The sequence below is a fragment of the Tamandua tetradactyla genome, unplaced genomic scaffold (genome assembly GCF_023851605.1).
Source record: "Tamandua tetradactyla isolate mTamTet1 unplaced genomic scaffold, mTamTet1.pri scaffold_130_ctg1, whole genome shotgun sequence".
NCBI classification, from domain to species: domain Eukaryota; kingdom Metazoa; phylum Chordata; class Mammalia; order Pilosa; family Myrmecophagidae; genus Tamandua; species Tamandua tetradactyla.
This window is the reverse complement of record NW_027518267.1, coordinates 122,741-132,028: the sequence shown is the minus strand read 5'-3', so window position 1 is coordinate 132,028 and position 9,288 is coordinate 122,741. Positions and strand designations below refer to the sequence as shown.

Below are 9,288 nucleotides of genomic sequence, written 5' to 3'. Positions count from 1 at the left end.
ACTGAGAGTTTGAGAAATAAATTGGCCTTCCAGGTTTGGCACTGCTTTTACTCAGTGCCATCAATCAACTTGCAATGTCTCTGAACATCAGCAGGTTTATTTGAAAAATTAAGACATCCACATATTCCTTCCAAACAAGCCATTATTCTATATCTCAAGTAGAGGACTTCTGTTTGCAGTTTAGATACAACTCAAAGTTAAATGTTTTAAACATTAAACAAATCACAATAATTTCTTGGCTTCAACTACCTCTCACTGCTGCTATATTCAAGGAGAATGTCACTTGGCTACTGAGACCATAAACTCTAATTTGTTAATGGTAATATTTACAAATGGGTACCTCCCTCATGCCTTCTTTGGGGAGCTTTTGACATAAGGACATAATCTTTGAAGGATTCTTGATTTCTCAATGTTTAATATCAAAAAATGCATTCTTCCAGGATTCTGATTGCATGGTCACAAAAAAAGGCACTAACCATGCATATAAATCTCACACCAATTACTGTAAAGAAAAACATAGCACGTATTTTATCTTAAAATAAATACTTTAAAGCTGTTTTTAAAAAGTAAAGAGATTCAGGTTTTCACCCTAGAAGGCTATAGCTTTGATGTCTTTTTTCCAGACCTGTGAACGTGAACATTATTTAAGCTCTCTGTTCTGTTTTGTTAACTATAAAGAGAAAAATCATAATAATTCCTGCCTTATATGGTTTCAATGATGATACAGTTGGTTATGAATAAGAAATAATAGTAAGTGGCACCTACTGAGAAATATATAATTTTTCCACATTATGAATAATAGCAGGAGTGTTAGTACCATATTGATATTCATATAAATATCAACAAACTGCCAAGGGGTATAAGAATCTGTCAGTTATATGTGGAGTATGCTGAGATTTTTTTGCTTCTCACTACATGACAAATCTGGAGCTGGTGTTTTCATGTATGTCTCCTTTACTCAATCATGTAACCCGTTAATAACTTGTTAGTAACTTTTATGAGCTTCAGAGACTAAATTTCTGTAACCACTAAAAATAAGCCTCTTGGTAATTGTTGAGTTAATTGATGTCCTTGTTAAATTGTTGAATGGGAAGAAACATCTTTTTTTGGTTATAAATTCAATCAGGCTTTTTCCTTTGTAGACATGGAAGTGGAAAATCATACATTCCTGACTGAATTCATCTTACTGCACTGCACATCAGACCTCAAATTGCAGCTGATTATATTTGGAATATTTGTGACTCTCTACTTGGTAATGTTGTCAGGGAACATGACCCTTGTTATCTTAATTTGGACTGATTCTTGCCAGCACACAACCATGTACTTTTCATTGAGAGTCTATCTTTCCTGGATTTCTGGTACCCATCATGTATACCCCCAGAATCCTGGCCATTCGTGTCTCTGAAGATAGACATATGTCCTTGGAAATATGTGGAACCCAGCTCTTCTTTTCCTGAGTTGTAGCCTACACTGAGTGCTATCTCCTAGCAGTCATGGCTTATGACTGCCATGTGGCAAGCTGTAGCCCACTACTCTATTCGTGTACCAAGACTAGTTCTTTCTGTTCTGGTCTTGTTGCTGGGGCCTGCAAAGGAGATCTCTGGAATGCCATGGACCACACTACCAACATTTTCCATGTCAAATTCTGTGGTAAAAATATCATTGACAGCTTCTTCTGTGATGCTCCACTAACTGGTAAAAATGTCCTCTTCAGACGTCCAGGTCTATGAAAAAGTCCTTCTGGGTGTGGTGGGCTTCACAGTACTGTCCAGCATATCTCCCATACTCATCTCCTACTTCAGCATCCTCCTGGATATCCTGAGAATCTGCTCTGCCTCTGGGGTGTACAAGGCTTTGTCCACCTGTTCTTCCCACCTGATCTCAGTCATGCTTTTCTATGGGCCCTTGTCTTCATGTATTCAAGGCCCAGCTCCACTATTTCCTAGAGTGAGACAGAGTGGCTTCCCTGCTCCACATGGTGGTGAATCCTTAACTCAACCCTCTCATCTATAGCCTGAGTAACAAGGATGTCAAAGAGGCTTTCATAAAAGCAATACAGAGATGAAATATCAGTTTTTCTTTTTGCTGAACATTTTTTTGAATTTTCCAAATTGTTTCCATAGCAATACGTTTTAGACCTTGCAATATTTAAATAAGTACATTACACTGAAAACAATGAAATATTGTGTAAGCTACTCTATAATTGTTATTATTGTGTCATAATGTGAAATAATTTAAACCTAAAATGTTGAATGATTGACATTCTCCTCAATGTTTCCTCAAAAGTTATCCTCTTTCTTGTCTTGGGAGTTCTTGGAGAGAAATAAATGGAATTTGATTTATTTTGTATTTGTTTTGGTTGTGCAGTTTGATAAACAAATTGTATTGCTTTGGAGAAGGTATAGAACAGTTGGACTAATAGAATGTGATAAGGATTTTGAAATATTTGTTTTAAGTAAGGTTTGTGTGTTAGTTTCCCAGCTACTAGACTAAATGTCAAAATGATATTTTGCCTTAAAGAACATGAAATTTTCTCTGGCATTTTCTGGGTTAGAAGCCTTGCTCCCCCTTTGGTCAGTGGCATTCTGGAGGGATGACAATCATTTGAGGTTCCTTGATCTTTATGTCACATGACAATGTCCTCACTGTTCTGTTGACTTTTAGTTTCTACTCCTCCAAGTGGCCTTCTGTCCTAGTTTGTTATCTGCCACAATGCAATAAACCAGAAACATAATAACTTTGAAAAAGGAGAATTTATTAAGTTGCTCATTTACAGTTCTAAGGCCGAGAAAATGTCCCAAATACAACAAGTCTATCAAAATGTCCAATCAAAGGAATCCATTCAGGGAAATATACCTTGGTTCAAGGCCAGTGGAGTTCATGGTTTCTCTGTAAGTGAGAAGGCACATGGCAAACATAGTCAGGGCTTCTCTCTCACCTGAAAGGGCACATGGTGAAATGGCATCATCTGCTAACTTTCTCTCCTGGCTTCCAATTTCATTAAGCTCTCCGGGAGGCATTTTCTTTCTTTATCTCCAAACATCACTGGCAGGTGGTCTCTGCTTCTCGTGGCTATGTCATTCTGCTTTGTTCTCTCTGAATCTCCCATTTTCTAAAGTGTTTCTTCTTTTATGGAACTCCAATAAACCAATCAAGACCTACCCAAATGTATGGAGACATGTCATCACCTAATCCAGCTTAACAACCACTCTTTTTGTAATTTTGTTTTATTATTTTTTATTATTTTTATATGTGCAGGTAACAGGAATCCTGAGAAACTGACATGGCAGGTCAGAACTCTGCCTGCTGAGCGTGGCCCTTAACAACCACACTTGACTAAGTCACATCATCCAGGAAGATGATTTGATTATGGTTTCAAACTTACAGTATTGAATAGGGAATAGTCGGCCTTTAGGAAATGGGATTTAGATTAAAACATGGTTTTTCTAAGGGACATATATCCTTTCAACCAGCACAACTTCTCCTCATAAAGCCTCCCATATTAGTGTTTATGCCCAATCTTGTTCAGCTGAGTAACAACTTAACTAAAAATAACCCATCTACATACCAACAGAATGGTACCAACAGAAATGGTCTAAGACTAAGAATATATTTACATTTTTTTCCTTGGGTTTCTAACCCAATCTGTCAGTGTTCCTTTCAAATTCCTTTATAAAGATCAAATTGCGTATAAAGAAAATAGCTCTCTAACCTCTGTGCCTTATACTTTAGTGTAATATTTGGCAAAGTGTTAAAGACTTGATTACACCAAAACAATATTCTGACTCCTTTAGGATTGTGTATCAATGTAAGAGTGACCTCTTTCTCAGATAATGGACCCTCTACAGTACTTTCCTTCAAGGAACAACAATGCATAAACCCCTCTAAGGGAAATTAAGAACAATTGAAATAATTTTGAACATACAAACAAGTAAAACTCAATTATTATAGACCCAGAGATGACTTTATTTTACCAGAGGAATTTATGAAGTTACAATTCAGTCTGGGCATATATCAAATTTTTAGTAGATATTTTATCTAATACTCTCTGTAACACTGCAAGTTAAAGATTATTGCATTTTACAAATGAGAAGCTAGAAACTCAGAAGTAGGAATTTAGTTAATCTTCAAAATAAGCTTCTAATAGTACAAGCTTAATAGTTTTTTCTGTAATAAGCACATTCTCAAAAATATCAAAAATAAAATTTTGTTAGAAATATTCACAGGAATTCCACCATTCACATTAGCACTAACGTTTCTGATCTTTCCTTCCACATATATTTGCATATATTTTCTAATACTCCACTGCTGCCCCCCTTTATATATATATATGTGGGTGGGTAAATATATATATATTTACATATATATACATATGTACTTTTTTGCATGGGCAGACATCAAGAATCAAACCTTATCTCAAGCATAGCAGGTTGAGAACTCTGCCTATTGAGCCACCAGTTGTCCCTTTTTCATAAAAAAATCTTATCATTCCTTGTTCTTCTATCACTACAGAAACCCTGAGAGTACTTGACAAGAAGGATTTGAGAATATTCACTAGATATCAACAATCCAAAAATTTTTTTTCACATTTACTTGTAACCCATTCCATGGTGGGAAAAATACTTGATCAATCTTGGAAGAGATAGTAAAAAAATTAATTATTTGGGAACCCAGATGTATAACACACTCTTCTATTTTCTATTAAATCAAAATACCCTAGAATGAGGATAATTCTCCTCTGAAGGTTTGCATGGAATTACAGAAAATTATTCCCTCTAGAAATCCTTTGCCAACTTAATGAACAAAATGAAACACTGAATCCTTAGGGAAGTACAGAGGTTAGTGTTTTCTCCAAACACTTGAATGAATGATCCATATGCACAGAATGACCCACATGCACAGAGTCAACAGGAACTTGACATGTGTTCATGCAATCCCCTTTAATTTGGTGAGCTGTGTTCTTAGTGTGAATGGTATTCAAGTACAAGGAACAGCTGACATAGATAATGTCCTCATTGATCTTGTCATGTAGAAGCTATAGTTCTGTATGATCTGAAAGGAATAAAAACAAGTTAGGATGCTCAATAACTGTACAACTGAAGCAGGCTCAAAGTACCATTCAGCAATTGTGGTCTTAGAGGGATAAGTGATGCACTCTGAGGTTACTGATTTACCTGAGGAAACTGAAGGAATGGCAGATGTTGTACAATCATCAAAATCTTTGACAGAGGTTAGAAGATGCCCAAAACACTCTATATTCAAACATATGAACACACTTCTATCCACACATGCATATGTAGGAAGGCTCTCACTAATCAGGTGGATGGGATAAAAGTTCTATGTATATCATTCAGCCTGTTTCCCCAGACACACTAGTTCATGCTTGATCAGCCTTATAAAAAATGACCATAACAGTTGGCATGAGTTTGATCACTTGGAATTTATTTATCAAGGCTTTTGATTTGGCTACTTTCACTGCAAAGTTCTTACCAGTGAGGTCACCACTATGCCTCTGATACACCATCATTTTCTGGGAGTATTGCTGACCCTTGAGTAGTAGACTAATTAGATTAGATTACTTCTAAGATTCAAAAATTATAGGGACAATGATTTTTCTTTTTGGGACATACACATTTGTTCAGGGTGTTTCCTTTATGAATTCATTTTCTTCCTCATTTTTCCTGTCATCATTTCTAGATATAGACTTTATAATGGCATATTCATCAACGTGGTATCCCAGCAACTGTTAAATGGGATGGAGGGATGCATTATATATAAGGAATAGCAATGAGGTCTCCTGTTCACAGAAAATATTGGTTTTATTATTAGCCCATATCCAGAAGAATTAGGTTTCATGGAATCGTGAAATATTTAGAAAAAGGCTCAATTATGATTGTTGAGATGTTCTCCAAGATGTGCTATGTTTTAAAATGTTAGCTTATGTATGATGCCATCTTTCTTTATCAAGAATGCACATGTCTGGAATTTAAGGGTATGAAATAGACGTGACCTATGGTGGCCAGGAAGGTGAGTCTTGTAAACCTCCAAGTTCAGAGAGTGTAATTGACCAAAGGACCTATTAGCTGAGCTCTGACATCCATTTCCACTTTTGCACCAAAACCACCCCTCCCAAACACTACTGACAGTCAATGAATAGCCATGACAGAGATACAAAGGACAGCCTGTTTTGTAGACCCTAAACTGTTCTTAGAGCTGACTTTACCTTGGGGCCTACTGGCTGATCTTTCTGAGCTTTGCTTAGATTGAACAATGGTATAATTTGCTTTCCACTAACCTTCCTTTTCTCCTTCCTTTGGGAGTCAGACTTGTGTCTTGGGTTTCCACACCTAGAGTATCCTGTTTCCCTCCCCACTTTGCCTTGCACAGTCATAGTTGTTTCCCTAATAAAATCCCTGTACATTTAATTACATTTTCATGTTGTTTCTCAGAGGACTCTGGATTACGCTGTCTCTTTATTATTATATGAAATAGCTTAAAATAATTTTTATTTCATGCTTCTAGAAACCTAGCCTCAGTGATTAGGCAGTCTATGCAATCAAGAAGAGTGCTTGCCCAAAGGAACATTAACAATATTCTCATCTATTAGAATCTGAAATGCTCCTGGCCATCTAGGACTCAACTGGCCTTGAACTTACAGGGATCCCTTTATTGAGAAATGTGTTGATCCCAATCACCAGAAGCAAATGAGTAAATGCTGGAAAATGGGTCAAGGAAAACTCTATTTGTAATCAATGTATTTAGTGGTATACCTTCTCTTGCTCTCTTAGAACACCCTTTCAGAGGAAACATATGCCCTTTGAAAGGACACATTCTACACCAATAATAACAAGATGGCCAAACACTTGCATCTCATAAGAAGGAAGGTTTAGGATATTTTACCAAGTAAATATTTCCATTCAACTGAGAGACTAGGAAGGAATGAATATAACAGAACCAAGAAGGCCCATAGATAATGATATTTACTTACAGTTACTTAACAGATAGTCATGATTTTGTACGTCTCAGCTACATAAATCTTTGTTACTTCATTAGATTATTATGTAGGGAATTATAAGGAAGCTGTAACCTAGAAATTTCCCTTGCTCATTGTCCTGTTATAAAAGGTCATCAAGAGTTGTAAATTTCATTTAGAAGATTTAATTTCAGGAGATTCTTGCATGAACACCCAAACAAATATTTACTTCACGCAATGTTTAATTCATAAAACTTATATCTAAACGTCATATTTCATGAGTCACTTTCTTTTGATATTTTAAATTTGTTATTTATAATTAAAAAAATAAATTACCTCATATATTATACTGTAGTTTCAACTTAATATGCCAAGTGTTTTAGAATGCTTTAAAGCCAATAAGTATAGATGGCCTATTTCCAGAACAGAGATTAAAACCCTATTGTTAAACTTATAGATATTCTAAAACATTGATGTCATATTTGTAATTAAATATTGATTAAGTTAATGCTTATTTTTATGCCTTCCTATGATTACTATTAGCTTTTCTTTATCACCCTATTGAGGTGTTGGTGTTATTATTTAGACACCATTGTAGAGTGAGATATTCTTTCCAGATACAAAATAATAAGAGTATACATTTAGCTTACTAAGGTTTTAGTCTCTGCATTTATGTTGATTCTTGTTTGGACACTGGAACATGGTTGCTTCTCTTAAGAATATTAAATAAAAGCCACTGCTATCAGTTTGATTTTTCTGTTTTTTTAGTTAAATTTCAGGGTTACAATAATACCACATCTTACATAAAAATCTGTCACATCAGTTTATTATTTACTAATCTCTTTTTTTTGCATGAACAGGCAACAGGAATCAAACCCAGGTCTCTGGCATGGCAGGTGAGAACTCTGCCTCCTGAGCCACCATGGCCTGCCCCATATCAGTTTAATTTTTATAACCAGTATTTCTCTCCACTTGATATATATTCTACTTTACTTTGGCTGATATTCAACAATTTATTTTCTGTCATCATAACATACTGATTTAGTTTAACACTTAAAAAGTGTGCATTATTCTAAGAACTTAAATATCAGTAGTGACAATTTATTGAACTTTCATGTTTTAGAAAATGCCTGAGTCAGCATAAGCAATGTTCCTTTTTAGAATATTTGACTAAATTAAGCATTTTAGAATTCCACTGCTTCTAGTGTGTTTCCATTAGTTTGTAGCATGCAAAGGCTGATAATTTATGCATCCCTTGGTATCACTTTCCAGGGTTATATGTATGGCCATCAACTGAGTGCTCCCCCCTGGTTTTGAGTGACATTCCTACTTTTTCTGGAATTTCATGGTTAACTAGCAGAATGAGCATAACAATGCTTACACAATACACACATGAGCGTATATATCCTTTATAAATATCAATTATATTAGAACTGCCTTACTTTTAAAAATAAATAAAAATTACATGAAACTTCATATACCTTCCCATTTTAAAAAACAGTATGTGTTTGTATTCTCTATATGACCATTTCTCTTTTGATTAAGGTGTGTATGTGTATATAGACCTTCATTTCTTGCCTGGATTACTCCACCATAATTATTATGTTTTATAATAATTTCTTTTTGTGCTCAGAAAAGCACAATTTTGATGACAATAATCCATTCAATTGCCTCTAGAAAATAAACCATAAGCCCATAGGCTGATTTATAAAAAGAAAACCTAGAGATGCTTTGTTAATTTTTCCTTAATGGAAAAACACATGTAAGAGAAAAAACACAAGTGACTGGTTCAGTGGTTAGAATGTCTGCTTTTCAAGTGGGAGACCCGAGTTTGATTTATGGACTATGCACCCCTCCAACCACCCCAAAAGAGTAAAACTGTATTGTGGGCAGGCCACTGTGGCTCAGCAGGCAGAGTTCTTGCCTGCCATGCAGGAGACCCGGTTCGATTTCCGGACCATGTAACCCCCCAAACAAAAAGACATGTGAGATCATGATTTCTGAGCTGATTTTAAGCCAAGTAAACCCCAAGATTCTACTAGGCACTACTGGATTTCTGAGTTAATGCTCTGGGGTAAATAGTAAAAATTTAAAAGTATTTTTTAAATTCTGCTATAACATTAAAAAGTGAGACTGTTGACTAGTTTCAATCATTGAAAAATATTATAAATTAATGTTTATAATATTATAAATTAAATCATATATATTAATTAAATATATTTTGCTCTATTTTAATGAAATTACTATATAGATATATTTATCAGTCTATTAATCTACTTATGTCAAAGAGAATGCACTGTTCTGTTATTTCAGAA

General features: G+C 35.1%; 1 pseudogene; it reads left to right on the top strand.

The window, feature by feature from the left end:
- Positions 1 to 1,126: 1,126 nt before the first annotated feature.
- Positions 1,127 to 2,065, top strand: LOC143673113 (olfactory receptor 9G4-like; annotated as a pseudogene).
- The last annotated feature ends 7,223 nt before the right edge of the window (positions 2,066 to 9,288 follow it).